This window comes from Mobula hypostoma, chromosome 12 (assembly GCF_963921235.1).
Source record: "Mobula hypostoma chromosome 12, sMobHyp1.1, whole genome shotgun sequence".
In the NCBI taxonomy this organism is placed as follows: domain Eukaryota; kingdom Metazoa; phylum Chordata; class Chondrichthyes; order Myliobatiformes; family Myliobatidae; genus Mobula; species Mobula hypostoma.
The window spans coordinates 31644961-31663133 of record NC_086108.1 but is presented as its reverse complement, the minus strand read 5'-3'; positions in this window follow the sequence as shown (position 1 = coordinate 31663133).

Below are 18173 nucleotides of genomic sequence, written 5' to 3'. Positions count from 1 at the left end.
TGATATAGTTGGGATCACAGAGACATGGCTCCAGGGTGACCAAGGATGGGAGCTCAACGTTCAGGGATATTCAATATTCAGGAGGGATAGACATGAAGGAAGGGGAGGTGGGGTGGCGTTGCTGATTAAAGAAGAGATTAACGCAATAGAAAGGAAGGACATAAGCCGGGAAGATGTGGAATCGATATGGGTAGAGCTGCGTAACACTAAGGGGCAGAAGACGCTGGTGGGAGTTGTGTACAGGCCACCTAACTGTAGTAGTGAGGTCGGAGATGGTATTAAACAGGAAATTAGAAATGTGTGCAATAAAGGAACAGCAGTTATAATGGGTGACTTCAATCTACATGTAGATTGGGTGAACCAAATTGGTAAAGGTCCTGAGGAAGAGGATTTCTTGGAATGTATGAGGGATGGTTTTTTGAACCAACATGTCGAGGAACCAACTAGAGAGCAGGCTATTCTAGACTGGGTATTGAGCAATGAGGAAGGGTTAATTAGCAATCTAGTCGTGAGAGGCCCCTTGGGTAAGAGTGACCATAATATGGTGGAATTCTTCATTAAGATGGAGAGTGACATAGTTAATTCAGAAGCAAAGGTTCTGAACTTAAAGAGGGGTATTTTTGAAGGTATGAGACGTGAATTAGCTAAGATAGACTGGCAAATGACACTTAAAGGATTGACGGTGGATATGCAATGGCAAGCATTTAAAGGTTGCATGGATGAACTACAATTTTTCATCCCAGTTTGGCAAAAAAATAAATCAAGGAAGGTAGTGCACCTGTGGCTGACAAGGGAAATTAGGGATAGTATCAATTCCAAAGAAGAAGCATACAAATTAGCCAGAGAAAGTGGCTCACCTGAGGACTGGGAGAGTTCAGCAGAGGAGGACAAAGGGCTTAATTAGGAAGGGGAAAAAAATTATGAGAGAAAACTGGCATGGAACATATAAACTGACTGAAAAAGCTTTTATAGATATGTAAAAAGGAAAAGACTGGTAAAGACAAATGTAGGTCCCCTACAGACAGAATCAGGTGAATTGATTATGGGGAGCAAGGACATGGCAGACCAATTGAATAATTACTTTGGTTCTGTCTTCACTAAGGAGGACATAAATAATCTTCCAGAAATAGTAGGGGACAGAGGGTCCAGTGAGATGGAGGAACTGAGCGAAATACATGTTAGTAGGGAAGTGGTGTTAGGTAAATTGAAGGGATTGAAGGCAGATAAATCTCCAGGGCCAGATGGTCTGCATCCTAGAGTGCTTAAGGAAGTAGCCCAAGAAATAGTGGATGCATTAGTGATAATTTTTCAAAACTCGTTAGATTCTGGACTAGTTCTTGAGGATTGGAGGGTGGCTAACGTAACCCCACTTTTTAAAAAAGGAGGGAGAGGGAAACCGAGGAATTATAGACCGGTTAGCCTAACGTCGGTGGTGGGGAAACTGCTGGAGTCAGTTATCAAAGATGTGATAACAGCACATTTGGAAAGCAGTGAAATCATCGGACAAAGTCAGCATGGATTTGTGAAAGGAAAATCATGTCTGACGAATCTCATAGGATTTTTTGAGGATGTAACTAATAGAGTGGATAGGGGAGAACCAGTGGATGTTGTATATTTGGATTTTCAAAAGGCCTTTGACAAGGTCCCACACAGGAGATTAGTGTGCAAACTTGGATGAGGGAATTAAATGCAGCATCTCCAAGTTTGCGGATGACACAAAGCTGGGTGGCAGTGTTAGCTGTGAGGAGGATGCTAAGAGGATGCAGAGTGACTTGGATAGGTTGGGTGAGTGGGCAAATTCATGGCAGATGCAATTTAATGTGGATAAATGTGAAGTTATCCATTTTGGTGGCAAAAATAGGAAAACAGATTATTATCTGAATGGTTGCCGATTAGGAAAAGGGGAGGTGCAACGAGACCTGGGTGTCATTATACACCAGTCATTGAAAGTGGGCATACAGGTACAGCAGGCGGTGAAAAAGGCGAATGGTATGCTGGCATTTATAGCGAGAGACTTCGAGTACAGGAGCAGGGAGGTACTACTGCAGTTGTACAAGGCCTAGGTGAGACCACACCTGGAGTATTGTGTGCAGTTTTGGTCCCCTAATCTGAGGAAAGACATCCTTGCCATAGAGGGAGTACAAAGAAGGTTCACCAGATTGATTCCTGGGATGGCAGGACTTTCATATGAAGAAAGACTGGATGAACTGGGCTTGTACTCATTGGAATTTAGAAGATTGAGGGGGGATCTGATTGAAATGTATAAAATCCTAAAGGGATTGGACAGGCTAGATGCAGGAAGGTTGTTTCCGATGTTGGGGAAGTCCAGAACAAGGGGTTACAGTTTGAGGATAAAGGGGAAGCCTTTTAGGACCGAGATTAGGAAGAACTTCTTCACACAGAGAGTGGTGAATCTGTGGAATTCTCTGCCACAGGAAACAGTTGAGGCCAGTTCATTGGCTATATTTAAGAGGGAGTTAGATATGGCCCTTGTGGCTACGGGGGTCAGGGGGTATGGAGGGAAAGCTGGGGCGGGGTTCTGAGTTGGATGATCAGCCATGATCATAATAAATGGCGGTGCAGGCTCGAAGGGCCGAATGGCCTACTCCTGCACCTATTTTCTATGTTTCTATGTTTCTATGAAATGGGAAGAGTGCTCCATCGCTCAAGATCCTGTTTGATTTTGTCAAATAACTGTGTAAAGTTAGCTTTGAACAATTGATCAAATGTAGGGGTGATAAATATGCCTAACTAAACAAAACCTGTCTGCAACCATTTAAAGGGGAAAACACCCTGAGTGTCAGGTACCTGTTGCAGATTCCCCAGAGGGATAGCCTCTGACTTAGTAAAGTTTATTTTATAACCTGAAAAGTCGCTAAATGAATTGTTGCATTGTATAAGGTGGTGCACTGATACAGCAGGGTTTGATAAGAAAATTAGAACATCATCCGCATACAATGTAATTTTATGTGACTTTAGTCCTATGTCTGGAGCAGATATTTTGGTGTCTCGCTGAATAGCCTCAGCCAATGGCTCGATCACTAGTGTGAAAAGTACTGGTGATAAAGGGCAGCCCTGCAGGCTGCCCCTAAGAATAGTAAAATTATCCGACCTAATACTATTAGTGAGAATCGCAGCCAAAGGATCATTATAAAGAACCTTCACCCACTTAATAAAGTTACTGCCCAAACCAAATCGTCCTAAAGTGAAAAAAATATACGGTCATTCAGCATGATCAAAGGCCTTTTCTGCATCTAAGGAAACCACTAAGCCATTCACTGCCTGAAATACCTGAATCACATTAAGTAATCTTCTGATATTGTTAGATGATCTGTGGCCTTTTACAAAACCCCTATGATCTTCTTCTAGATTAAAAGGTAACACAGTTTCTAATCGCCACGCTAAGGTTTCAGATAAGATTTTAAAGTCACCATTTAACAATGAAATAGGCCTGTAGGAAACACAATCTTCCTTTCTTAAGAATTAAGGGGATATTGGCTTCTCTCAATGATGGTGGGAGGAGACCACAATTAAATGCATGATTGAACATGTTTAGCATAGGCTCTGATAGTAACCCTGAAAACTCTTTATAGAATTCACTAGTGAGTCCATTAGGACCAGGGGCCTTCCCACTTTGGAGCTGTCTCACAGCTTCCTGTATCTCGTGTATAGATAATGGAGCATTGAGGAGGGACTCTTGTTCAGAAGAAATGCCTAGGAGATCTAAATTCCTGAAAAAGTACTCCATCCTAGATTATCCATCATTGCATTGCTCAGATTGATGCAGTTTAGAATAAAAGTTCTTATACACAGCACTAATCATTTTAGAATTACTAGTGAGGGCTCCCCTCCCATCCATAATTGAAGCAATAGTCTGAGAGGCATTTTTCTTTCTAGCTAAATAAGCCAAACACCTACTTAGTTTCTCACCATGTTCAAACAATCGTTGTTTAGCAAATGTCTTTTGGCTGCTTGTGTAAGTAAAGAGTTTAGTATACAGCGTAGGGCTATGATATTCTGTAACTTGGCTGTAGAAGGCTTATTAATATAATCCTTTCCGGCTGCCGCAAGCCTTGCTTGCACTAGGCGCTGATGTTCTGCAGCTTGTCGCTTCTTACCAACAGAGTAGGAGATAATTAATCCCCTTGCATAGGCCTTAATGGTTTCCCAGAGCATCGATGGACTACTAGCTGATTTGGAATTAATAGATAGGAAAGTTTTGAATTCGGAAGTATGGTATTCTATAAATTTATTATCTTTTAGAATAAAGGGATTCAGCCTCCAATGTCTAGATCGTGCTGAATGATCGTTGGGCTTAATAGTTAAATATACTGCTGCATGGTCAGAAATAGCGATATTTCCAACTGTGCTGGATACAACTAAATTTAGGAGCATTTTGGGCGTTAGAAAAAAGTCTATTCTGGTGTAACACTTGTGTGGATTAGAAAAAAATGTGAAATCTTTGTCTGAGGGATATAACAACCTCCAGACATCCACAAGTCCTAGTTCTCCACATAAGCCCACGAATTGTTTGGACTGTGAGGAGAGCAATGGGGGACCACTGGGCACTCTGTCCATCAGTGGGTCCATGAGACAATTAAAATCCCCACTTACAATAATGTTTTGTATTGAAAAGCTTGTAAGTTTGGAAAAAGCATCTGTTAAGAATTTGAGAGGATGAGCTGGAGGGCAGTAAACATTGAGAATACCATATTCCTCTCCATATATTGAAGCCTTAACAATCACAAATCTCCCATACTTATCCTTAATGCAGTCTAATAATTTAAAAGGTAAGTTCTTCCTAATTAAAATGGCCACCTCCCTACTCCTGGTATTAAAAGATGAAAAATAGACTTGATCAAATCCACTCTGTTGCAGTTTTAGATGTTCTTTATCATTTAAATGTGTCTCCTGCAATAAGGCTATGTCCACCCTTTCCTTTTTCAGGTTTAGTGGGATCTTCTTTCTCTTGATTGGTGAATGACTTCCCTTAATGTTCCAAGTGCACAATTTTAATATATTACTGGTCATAATCCTTATAACAATCATGTGACTCCGGAGGAGAAGAAACCGGACTGAAGATCAGCTGAGCAGTAATAAGTAAATTTAAAAAACCCACAAAAAAAAACAAAGCCCCAACAGCACTGAACAAGAGGACTTACCTCACACTTAAAGAGGATATCTGAACCTTCTAGCACCCCATATTCTGCCCCACTGCCAATATGGCATTTAACATAGTCAAAAATGAAAACAGGGCATAATTTATGAATCCACCGATTTGTTACTGTCATATTTAAGCTCCTTCAGGCTGGAGTGAAACTCCCAGAACTGCATTTTAAATTCAATCTACAATCCATATTCAGATCTGAAGAATGACTACTGTTAAAATTAGTATTTACTATATACCATAAGTCCTGAATATGCTCTAACAGTATTGTCCCTAATGTCATCCTATGACCCATTAATCTTGGAGATTCACTGCTTCAATTAAGTTGTCATAAAGTGATTGAATGACATTGTCAGAGTAGTTGGGATCTAATGTCACTAGAAGTGGCTTATGATCAGTTAATAGGGGAAAGGATCTTCTAGTATTGGCTGATTTCAAACATTGAATATGTGTTTAACTGTATGTGTTCCATGTGTGACTACAAGAAGTGAAACCAGTGGGTTTCTTCTGATCACCACTTATCACGTGGCTGATAACTGCACCTGCAGCATGACCTAAGACATCACATGCTAACTTCAACGCAGCTTGCGTGGCCACTCCGGTGAATGATATCCGTAATCTGTCAAGTAGGGTACAGTGCACAATTCTGATTTGATGGAGACAGACGTGAGAGAACGGAGGAACATCTGGAGAAACTTCTGAAATGCCTTTTTTACTGCCGCTGTTATTGTGTGATACTGAAATCTCCGGAGGGGAAGGCCCTGAATCCTCGGCTTTGCTTGTTGCTTGGCGGATGTGACAGGGTCGAAGCGCTCGGCAGAGATGGTGCTTGGTGCTCAGTGTCGAAGGGCTGGTCGGGGGCTTGAAGTTTTGGATGGACTCAGAGTTGGCTGGGGTCGGGTGCTTCCAATGCATCGACAGTTGTCGGTGCCTGGAGGTTTATGGCAGAGAGAGTTTCTCCCTTCTGCCGCCTGCTATCAGGGACTATTGGGAGTCGATCGGAACTTTGAGACTTTTTTTACCGTTCCCATGGTCTGTTCTTTATCAAATTATGGTATTGCTTTGCACTGCTGTAACTATATTTTATGATTATATGATCTTGTCAGTGTTAGTCTTTGGTTTGTCCTTATTTTTTGTGATATCACTCTGGAGGAACATTGTATCATTTCTTAATGCATGCATGCATTTCTAAATGACAATAAACGAGGACTGAGTGTCCTCATAATCTAGTCTAATCTAAACTTGCACAAGCTTTTATACGGAACAAGACACCTTCACTTTTCTAAACTATTATTGGATTAATCATGTGATTGCTTTTCTGAGAAATTCCATGGCAGTATGAGCACCGTTGCATGCTCTGAAAGGCCTATGGGCAATGCTACAACATTCCTAGGAATACCACTCTGATGCATTTTCGGGCTTTGGCTCATTGCTGCTGGCCTCTACCTTTCACTTCACTGACTGCTGTCCAGCGTGACAAGCTTCCAACTTGGTAAGCCCTCCAAGATGTCCTCTCTTAGGGCAGTGGTGAGTCCCTAAACAGAAATGCAACTCCCCAATTTCATTTGCATCACCCTCAGTCATGTCCAGATCATCTACACCTTGGAGCATTGAGCTGTAACTTTTGGCCTTCTCTCAAGCAAGTTTCTGTAAGTATTGTAGTTCCATGTACTAATCCAGGCTCTGAACTCATCTGCTTTATCCATTATACAGCTTGCATTAAAATATGTACACTTCAGACCGTCATCCAGTCACTTTCATGACCTTGCCCTATCTATTTTTGCTATTGGACTAACTTGACTAATAGAATTAATTTGTTTTGAATTGCCTCAGGAATCACTTTTGTGGCTCATCTTAGCCTTGTTCTACAGGCTGTCAAAAAATGGATACTACTGTATAAAATTATACATTTTACATCATTCTGTCTGTGAAATTGTTCCACTGTTTGAGAAACAGGCACGCTACATTTCCCTACTACTTCTGATGATTCGATGATCCCTATGGTGATTGCTGTGTCCTGAGATTGATGCTGAGGATCGAGGCCCCAGGATGAATTGAGGCCCATTGACCTGAGCCGAATCTGCAGATCTCTGTGAGTCCGCTGGGGTGGTTGAAGCCTGCTGTCTGCAGGCCCGAGTCTGTATCTACTGGAGACTGGAGCTGAAGGACTGTGTATGAGTGTGGGTGGGAGGGAGGAACAAGGCTTGCTTTTGTTGTTGTTGTTTGTTGCTTCTCGTGAGCTTTGTTTTTTTGTTGTTGAGCATGGTGGGTATGCTATGTTGGTACTGGAATGTGTGGTGACATTTGTGGGCGGCCTCCAATGCGCCCTGGAGTGTGTTGGTTGTTAATGCAAACGGCACATTTCACTAAACGTTTTGAAGCACCCGTGACAAATAAACTTGAATCTTGAATCTTGCTTAATAAGATCACAATACAAATGTACAAACGGATATAGAGAATGCACTATATTCAATGCTTAGGAAACATTACGCATATAAAGCAATGGTTATTTTAAATAACAAAAAACTTCTCCACATTCTGCTTTGGTGTGCAGAGCTGAATACCTCCAGATGATTTCCGAGCCCAGAATTGTCAGGTTCCTGTTTCTCTTCCACGGCTCACTCAGCATTTTGCCCTGCTGCTCTTGGAAAAGTCTCGTTGGCTTGGTTACAGTAATATTGAAACTCCTGTGCTGTGGAAGAAACTGCAGTCGTGATCAACTGCCCCAGATTGGATGTAATGATAGATTAGCATGGAAATATTCTTCTTTTAGCAATTCTGTAGGCGAGTTTACAAAGCTATGGACTAAGTGCTGGTAAATGGAATTGGTACAAATACATGCTTGATGGTCAGCACGGGAGCGTTAATCCACAGGGCCTATTTCAGTGCTGTATGATTCTATGTCTCTAAATCAGTGGTTTCCAAACTTTTATGCCAAGGAGCCCTACGATTAACGGAGGGGTTTGTGGACCCCAGGCTGGGAACCCCTGCTCTAAATGGAGGCATTACACTAGTGACGTTGCCTAGAATAGAGGCACTCTCAAAGAGCAGGTTGCAATTGTTTTAGTATTGTCACATGTCACGTACAGAGAAAAGCCTGTCTTGCATACTGTTCACACAGATCAGATAATTGTGCATTGAGGTAGAAGAAGATAAAATAACAACAATGGCGGAGCAAAGTGTAACAGCTACAGAGAAAGTGCAGTGCAGCTAAACAATAAGGTACAAATCATAATGAGGTGAATTATGAGCTCTACAGTCCAACATATTGAACTAGGGAACTATTTAATAATCTTATAACAGCGGGGTAGAAGCTGTCCTTGAGCCTGCTGGTATGTGCTTTCAGGCTTTTGTATTTTCTGCATGATGGAAGAGGAGAGAAGACAGAACGTCGAAGGAGGCTGGGGTCTTTGATTATGCTGGCTGCTTTACTGATGTAGTGAGAAGTACAGAGAGAACATGGAAGGGCAGATTTTTTTTGTATGTGCTGAGTTGTGTCCATAACTCTCTGCCGCTTCTTGCTGAAGAAGCTCAGTGGGTCAGGCAACGTTATGGAGAGAAATGGACAGTCCTTCTTCATCACTGGAAAGTCTCTTCAATGTGACTTTCTCCTCTTTTCAACAGGACTTCTCTCATTGCTTCCCACTGTGGTTTCCACTGCACTTTTGCACTTTGATTGCATTCTTATCCGGACACACCACCACAGAAACATGTTTTCAGTCGAGATGAATGATCTTGACCCAAACATAGACTGCCCATTTCCCTCCACAGATGCTGCCTGACCTGCTGAAATATATCAGTATCTTGTTTGTTGCTCCAGTTTCCAGCACCTGTTGCCTCTCCATTTGGTATGAATACCTATAAGAACATCCTGATCACAATTATAGAGTCAAGCAGAATGGAAAGAATATATTGAATGCCCCACCTGTCCATCGTACCCCATGCGTTATTTATTTATATACACATATTCTTTTTCTCTCTCTCTTTTTTCTCCCTCTGTCCCTCTCACTATACCCCTTGCCCATCCTCTGGGTTTTCCCCCCTCCCCCTTTTCCTTCTCCCTGGGCCTCCTGTCCCATGATCCTCTCATATCCCTTTTGCCAATCACCTGTCCAGCTTTTGGCTCCGTCCCTCCCCCTCCTGTCTTCTCCTATCATTTTGGATCTCCCCCTCCCCCTCCCACTCTCAAATCTGTTACTAGCTCTTCTTTCAATTCATCCTGACGAAGGGTCTCAGCCCGAAATGTCGACTGTACCTCTTCCTAGAGATGCTGCCTTGCCTGCTGCGTTCACCAGCAACTTTGATGTGTGTTGCTTGAATTTCCAGCATCTGCAGATTTCCTCATGTTTGCTATTCAATGTATTGTTCTTTCTTCTTCTCCATCACTGAGGAAATCCACTTGGTCCAACCCAATCTTTCTAAAAGTCCTTGCAAATGTTTCTCGTTGGCATACGAATCCTTTTGAAGCCGTGACTGAACTTGCTCCCAGTATCCAAACAAGTAGTGTCTTCCTTGCACTCACTGCAAAAAATGTTTTCTGTTTCCTTGATCAATCACCTTGAACCCATGCCCTTCAGCACCTGACATTTTAGCCACTGAGAAATGCAGACCTCTATTTACTCCATCAAAGGACTCAAGAATTTAAACACGTCTATCCATGTTTTCTGAATCTTTTTCAGTCAGAATAAATGGAGTTTGTATTTACATAACCATAGCATCTAATCCTTAGAACAGGGGTTCCCAACCCTTTTTTATGTCATGGATCCCTACCAATAACCAAGAGGTCTGTGGACCCCAGGTCAGTAATGTTCGCCTTAGGATGATTCTATAAAACATGGAACAGTACAGCACAAGACAGGCCCTTTGGCCTATGATGCTGTGCCGACCCTTTAATCTACTCCGAGATCAACCTAACCCTTCCTTCCCACATAGCCCTTTAGCTTTTTTCATCCCTGTGCTTATCTAAGAATCTTTTAAATGTTCCGTATGTTTCTACATCTACCACCACCCCTGGAAGTGTGTTCCATGCATCTACCAGCCTCTGTGTAGAAACCTACCTCTGATATCCCCTTATACTTTCCTCCAAACACCTTAAAGTTATTCCCTCTTGTATTAGCCATTTCTGCCCTGAGATAAAGTCTCTGGTTGTTCACTTTATCTATGCCTCTTCTTATCTTGCACACCTATATTAAGTCATCTCTCATCTCCTTCATTCCAAAGCGAAAAGCCGCAGGTCGCGCGACCGATCCTCATAGCACCTGCTCTTTAATTGAGGCAGCATCCTGGTAAATCTCTTCTGCTTCCTCTTTAAAGCTTCCACATCCTTCCTACAATGAGGCTACCAGGAATGAACACAATGCTCCAAGTGTGGTTTGCTAGAGCTTTATAGAACTGCAACATGACTTTGTGGCTCTTGAGCTAACTCCGCCAAAGGTCAGCACACCGTACCCTTTCTTAATCACCCAGCAACTTGTGCTGCATCTATGGCTGTAGTCCCTAAGAATCCTCAGTCTGTCCACACTATTAAAACTCCTGCTAATAACCCTGTACTCTATCTTCAAATCTGATCATTTCACATTTATTCAGATTAAACTGCATCTGCCTTTTCTAGTAACCTTTCTCTGGATTACGCTTGTTCCTTTCCTATCTTTTTCAAAGTACATGATACTCAGAAGTGGACACAATGTTCCAGCTGGTCTTTAAAGGGTGTTCTATATAAGTTCAAACACATCTTTCCAGCTGTAATACTTTCTGTCTCTATTTATGCAGCCCAGAACATCCTTAGTGAATTGTTCGGTTAACCTGTGCTGGCTGGCACATCTAAGTACTTGCATACAAACACCCCTCGCTCACTAGGGGCACAGGCAGGGTAGACAGCAGGAAAAAATTACCCCATTACAGGGGTATAAAAATACAGCTATAGTTTGAAGTAAAGGGTAAGAGGTTTAGATAGATAGATAGATACTTTATTGATCTGAAATAAAATTACACTGTTTCAGTAGCATTACAGTATCAGATGTACAAATATTAGAAGAGAAGTAAGAAAGAATAAAACTAAGTTATCTCAAACAGTCTAATAGGAGGGGGTCATCACTTCTCCAACTATAGGTTGACTCATTATAGAGCCAAATGGCCGAGGGTAAGAATTACCTCATATAGCGCTCTTTGGAGCAGCACAGTTGTCTTAGACTGTTACTAAAAGTGCTCTTTTGTTCAGCTAAGGTGGCATGCAGAGGGTGAAAAGCATTGTCCTGAATTGCCAGGATGTTCTGTAGTGTCCTTTATTCTACCTTAGCCTCCAGTATGTCCAGTTTGACTCCTATAACAGAGCCATCATTTCTAATCAGTTTGATTAGCCCGTTGGCATCACCCCTGTTGATGCCATTGCCCCAGCGCACCACTACATAGAAGATTGTACTGGTGACAACAGACAGGTAGAACATATGAAAGAGAGGCCTGCATACGCCAAAGGACCTCATTCTCCTCAGGAAGTAGAGGCAACTCTGGCCTTTCTGTGTTGGTGTTCCACTCAAGTCTGTCATCCAGGTGCACACCAGGTACTTGTAGGTCCTCACCACATCTACGTCCACGTCTAGAGGAGATCTGTGGAAGAACTTCGTGACCCAGAGGGTGGTGGCATTTGGAATGCACTGTTGAGTGGTCTATGGAGGCAGATACGCGCTCAACATCGTAAAGTTGTCTCAATGAATTGTCCAGGCAAAGCAAGTGGTAATAAATGGGATTAGAACGGATGGGGTCTTGATCGGTATGGACGCGGTACACCAAAGTTATGTTCTGTGCCTATATGATTCCATGATTCTTTCAGTTCTTGTGAATTATTGATTCTGGTAACAGCTTCAACATTGTTAGATGAGCCATTATATGTTGTTCACTGGTGCAGCAATGCTACAGGAAGCGTGGGTGCCTGCACATCTGTTAACAGGGCTAGAAGGCTGAGTGAGGATTATGAATTTTGCAAAATATTCCTGGAATGATCAATCCTTGACTATGCCGTTCCCCACAAACCAAGCATCAGTGTGATCCTCATCATGTACTCTTGCACCTAGTTATGTGCCAGTTGGTAACATTCACTTTGCAGATGCAGTAGCTCTTTACAATGGAAGACAACAAGTGTCATGTAGGATAGAGTTAGTCTTTCATCAAGTTTTAGATCTTCCAGTGGTGATGCTTGTTTCAGGAAATATCTGTGGGAGCAACTTGTAGGTCACAGTGTCCTGTGTGGCAACTTTGGTGGACCCTCTACAAGGGCCACTGCATCCCCTTCCACATCATCTTAGCAAATGCACAATGCCAAAAGAGATGAGAGAACATCTCACTTGGATAACAACTACCTCAAATGTGATGCCTTTGAGATTGAGGCTCCTTCTCACTGTTAGTTAAGTGAGGTTTTGGTGTTAGTGGTGAACTGTGGCAATGAGGCGCATTGCTGAATGTTTTTAACCATCTGCTTGGGAAAATCATTCCACAGGATCCAACTTGCCCTTCTCCCAAAGGGTCTGAGGGTTTTCCCTTCCTGACCATTGACAGATGGACTCATGGTCAAAGGTGTCCTTCTGAAAGAACTTACATAGAAACATAGAAACATAGAAAATAGGTGCAGGAGTAGGCCATTCAGCCCTTCGAGCTTGCACCGCCATTTATTATGATCATGGCTGATCATCCAACTCAGAACCCCGCCCCAGCCTTCCCTCCATACCCCCTGACCCCCGTAGCCACAAGGGCCATATCTAACTCCCTCTTAAATATAGCCAATGAACTGGCCTCAACTGTTTCCTGTGGCAGAGAATTCCACAGATTCACCACTCTCTGTGTGAAGAAGTTTTTCCTAATCTCGGTCCTAAAAGGCTTCCCCTCTATCCTCAAACTGTGGCCCCTCATTCTGGACTTCCCCAACATCGGGAACAATCTTCCTGCATCTAGCCTATCCAATCCCTTTAGGATTTTATACGTTTCAATCAGATCCCCCCTCAATCTTCTAAATTCCAACGAGTACAAGCCCAGTTCATCCAGTCTTTCTTCATATGAAAGTCCTGCCATCCCAGGAATCAACCTGGTGAACCTTCTTTGTACTCCCTCTATGGCAAGGATGTCTTTCCTCAGATTAGGGGACCAAAACTGCACACAATACTCCAGGTGTGGTCTCACCAAGGCCTTGTACAACTGCAGTAGTACCTCCCTGCTGTACTCGAATCCTCTCGCTATAAATGCCAGCATACCGTTCGCCTTTTTCACCGCCTGCTGTACCTGCATGCCCACTTTCAATGACTGGTGTATAATGACACCCAGGTCTCGTTGCACCTCCCCTTTTCCTAATCGGCCACCATTCAGATAATAATCTGTTTTCCTATTTTTGCCACCAAAGTGGATAACTTCACATTTATCCACATTAAATTGCATCTGCCATGAATTTGCCCACTCACCCAACCTATCCAAGTCACCCTGCATCCTCTTAGCATCCTCCTCACAGCTAACACTGCCACCCAGCTTCGTGTCATCCGCAAACTTGGAGGTGCTGCGTTTAATTCCCTCATCCAAGTCATTAATATATATTGTAAACAACTGGGGTCCCAGCATTGATCCTTGCGGTACCCCACTCAGGAAGGACAGTTAGTCAGGTAGTATGGCAAGATCCAGCTGAATGGAATGTTGTTTGTAGCCAGGCCAGGGTTATCCTTTACAACACTGGGAGCCCAGGGTAAAGCTCCAGCTGTGACACTTGGTCCCTGCAATCTTCAGTACCATGCATAGCTTGATGCAGCTACACAGAAAGGTGGCTATTAAAATGAGGGCAATGTTGGGTACATTTTACTCTCCATTGCTTGGGTCTTGTGCATCATGGCACATTTTGGATGCCCAGATCAAACAGGTGACCTGTGTGACTGCCATGGCAGAGGGGAATAAAATACACAATTCGAAATGGACAATGACTGCACCAAGTATAGCAGCATGAAAGATGGCTTGGGAGACTGCAGGGTAGGATACATTATGCACATTAACAAGGTAGAATTCAGCACATGCGGTTTACTGCAGATGTTCCTCTGTCATGTGGCACTTTTGATAAGTGTACTGTTGCAGTACACAGGTTGTAGACCACACTGAAATAAAACTTGCCACTCACTTTACATCCAGGTATACTCTTTGGAAACTTTCAGTTACAGTCTAAAATGAAAAAGATTTGCATTTCTGTACTTGTTTTTGCAATTGTGGGGCATCCTCGTGCGTTTCACTACCAATGAGGTTCTTCTGAAATGTTCCCACTGTTAAAAGTTTGTCGATGTGATGTGGGTTATCTCACCTGCTTCTTTGAAGAAAAACGTATACTCTTTTGTGGTATATTCTAATCTGGTAGTTTGCTAGGATATCACAACACAAAGTTTGTTGTTTAACTTTCAGTGATGTAAGTTCTTGTGCACAGAAACTCACAACTGTTTTTTTTAAATGAGTCAAATCCTTCACAGCATGTTGGTATATTCTTTGTTGTTAAACTTCAAAGCAATAGAAAGTCAACATCAGACAAGATGATTGCCTACATAAGCTGCTGTCTGATTTACATGAGGATTCTGAATACTGCATTTTAAGTGACAGTACTGAGAATGGTGAAATTTACTGATCAAAAACATTTAAACAAAATCCTATTTGATAAGCAGAAGCAACACTGAGGTTAATGCCATATTGTACCCATTACTCAACTGACACACGGCCCTGCATACAATCTAAAGAACTCTTAAACATTTACTGCTCCCATTCTTTTGAGGTTGGTTCAATCTGCCTTCACCTTCCCCCTTCTTCCTTTCAAGCCTGGGCAACTAAAATGTTCCACTGTTTACAGACATAATTTGAGAGTGGGTGAACCCTCCTGTCAATCATTGTTATTCTGAGGAACATGCCAGACAAGAGTCCTACTAGATCAGGCTCTAGCCCCGTGGTGTTACCCTTGCCTCTATTCCTTGGAAAGGCTTTTTTTGGGGTCAAGGAGGGATTTGATCATAGTTTCGAGATAGTCAGAGGAAATGATAGGGAAGGCAGGGAGAAAAAACCCTCATTATGAGGGATCACATCTTGCCACTGTCTGTGAGGCAGCCACTGACAAATGTATGGAAGAAGGAGGAGAAGGTTCAGCTCTCTTTTGCCCGGGTTGCCCATAATGAACCCATGCAAGGGTTGTATCAACAATCATGGCTCCAGTTCTCCATCTCCTCCCAGCAAACACTTTTATCCTGTATTTTACTGTCATCTGTACTTGACCACCAAAAGAGAGCCACCAAAAATGAATTCAAGCAACATACATCAAAGTTGCTGGTGAACGCAGCAGGCCAAGCAGCATCTATAGGAAGAGGCGCAGTCGACATTTCAGGCCGAGACCCTTCGTCAGGACTAACTGAAGGAAGAGTGAGTAAGGGATTTGAAAGCTGGAGGGGGAGGGGGAGATGCAAAATGATAGGAGAAGACAGGAGGGGGAGGGATAGAGCCGAGAGCTGGACAGGTGATAGGCAAAAGGGGATACGAGAGGATCATGGGACAGGAGGTCCGGGAAGAAAGACAAGGAGGGGGGGTGACCCAGAGGATGGCAAGAGGTATATTCAGAGGGACAGAGGGAGAAAAAGGAGAGTGAGAGAAAGAATGTGTGCATAAAAATGAGTAACAGATGGGGTACGAGGGGGAGGTGGGGCCTTAGCGGAAGTTAGAGAAGTCGATGTTCATGCCATCAGGTTGGAGGCTACCCAGACGGAATATAAGGTGTTGTTCCTCCAGCCTGAGTGTGGCTTCATCTTTACAGTAGAGGAGGCCGTGGATAGACATGTCAGAATGGGAATGGGATGTGGAATTAAAATGTGTGGCCACTGGGAGATCCTGCTTTCTCTGGCGGACAGAGCGTAGATGTTCAGCAAAGCGGTCTCCCAGTCTGCGTCGGGTCTCACCAATATATAAAAGGCCACATCGGGAGCACCGGACGCAGTATATCACCCCAGTCGACTCACAGGTGAAGTGATGCCTCACCTGGAAGGACTGTTAATTCAAGCTAGTTTATGTTTAAAATCCTGTCACGTTTCATGTAAAGATAAGCTATTCACTGGGATGCATTCCTTTGCTGTCTGTCTTCAATGCACCTTCCCCTGCCATGGTGTCCCCATGCAATCCTACACCGCCCCCCCCCCCACCCCGTAGGTACCACATGGCTGATGGAAGACTAATGATTTGGAGTGGAGGATTGCTTTGGGAGAATGATCCTCTCTCTCTCTGTGGATGTCATTACCCTGGCAGGGGCAGCACTCACTTGAGCAACAGCACAGGTAAGATAGGCAGCTGGCTCGAGAGCAGGGATGATGGTTTGTGGACGAAAGCAGCAGCTCAGTGATCCATAATGCCATCCTCCTCCTGTTGGATAGTGCCTCAGTGTAAACCAATTGGAGGACGGACTGCTGGTAACTTCTGTTAACACAACTGTGGGCAGCTTTGATGAGGCAACAGTGGGCGCGTTGAGTTTCATTTTGATGCCATGTCAGGGTGTGTGGTCGCACTACTCAAATTGGTCACGATTTCCTTGATGCAAAAGATGTATACTGAAGCCCTGAGTGCTATACTCTTCTGTGCTGCCTGACTCCGAGTGCCGGCTTCCTGTAGCACCAGACACTTCATTGTCCTTGTCAGCCATAGTAAGGAGAAAAGGACTCGAGGGAGACTACAGAGAGACATAGTTAGGTTAGGTGACCGACACAGATGTGGTAAATCCCGTATGATATTGAAATTAAAAATTATTCATTTCGGCATGAAAAATACAGGGGAAGCATATTATCTGAGGTGTGAGAGATTTGCAGAGTTGGGTGTAGAGGGATCAGGCGGGCTCAGCTGCTTGATTCATAAGAAGAAAGTTTGCAGGTCCAGAGGGCAATTTAGAAAACTTACAAAATGCGGTTATTTATTGTTGGGGGAATTTGGTATGACAGTGGGGGAGTTATGTTCCTGTGATATAGGATAATAGTGAGGTCACATTTGAGGACTCTGCACAGTATTATTTAAGGAAGGATACCAGTGCTATGGGAGGAACTCAGAAAAGGTTTATAACACTAATGCTTGGAAAGGGAAGTTCTCATATCAGGAAGAATTGGACAAGTAAGGCCGGTATGTGCTGGAGTTCAACTGAATGACAGGGGACCTGGGGGATTTTGCCAGAATGGATGTGGGGAGGATGATTCCTTTTGTGGATGAATCTAGAATCAGGGGCCATTATTTGAAAACAAGGAGTTACTCATTTAAGACTAAGTTGAGGCAATCTTTATTCTCTCATAGGATCTTAAGTCTTTGGATCTTAGTCCTTCAAAGGACAGTGGATGCAGAATCCTTGAATATTATTAAGGCAGACTGGAAACCTTTGAAAAGTAAGAGGTATAAATTTATTATATGTAGCCGGGAATGTGGAATTGAGGTCAGATCAACCATGAATTTATTTAATAGTAGTGCAGATTTGAGTTGCCAAAAGACTGTTTTTGCTTCTAATGTGTATGTTCATATACTGTCTGTCCTTTCTGAGTCTGAACTAAATCAGTGGACCAATACAAAATATCAATACAAAGGCTTGTGGAATCAAAGCCTTCAAAGAGGCTGGAAAGCAAGCAGTTGAAGTTGTGTTGTAATAAATAATCAGCATTAAATAGTGTTAAATGGTGGGCGTGAGAGACGAACGGAATTTGTTTCTCTGTTGTTGTTTTGCTCTGTTTCATTTTATTTGGCCTCATTTTGTTCTGTGTTGTTCTGCTGAGTATTGTGAGCATGCTATTTTGGCACTGGAATTGGGGGTGACACTTGTGAACTGCCTCAGCACAGCCTTGGGTGTGTTGGTTGTTAACACAAATAGTGCATTTCACGGTGTATTTTGATGTACATGTGATAAATAAATTTGAATCTTGATCTTGGATTTTGATCAATACTCTGCTGGCTAGGCAGCATCTGTGATGAAAGCAACCAAAGTGATGTTTCAGTAACAGAA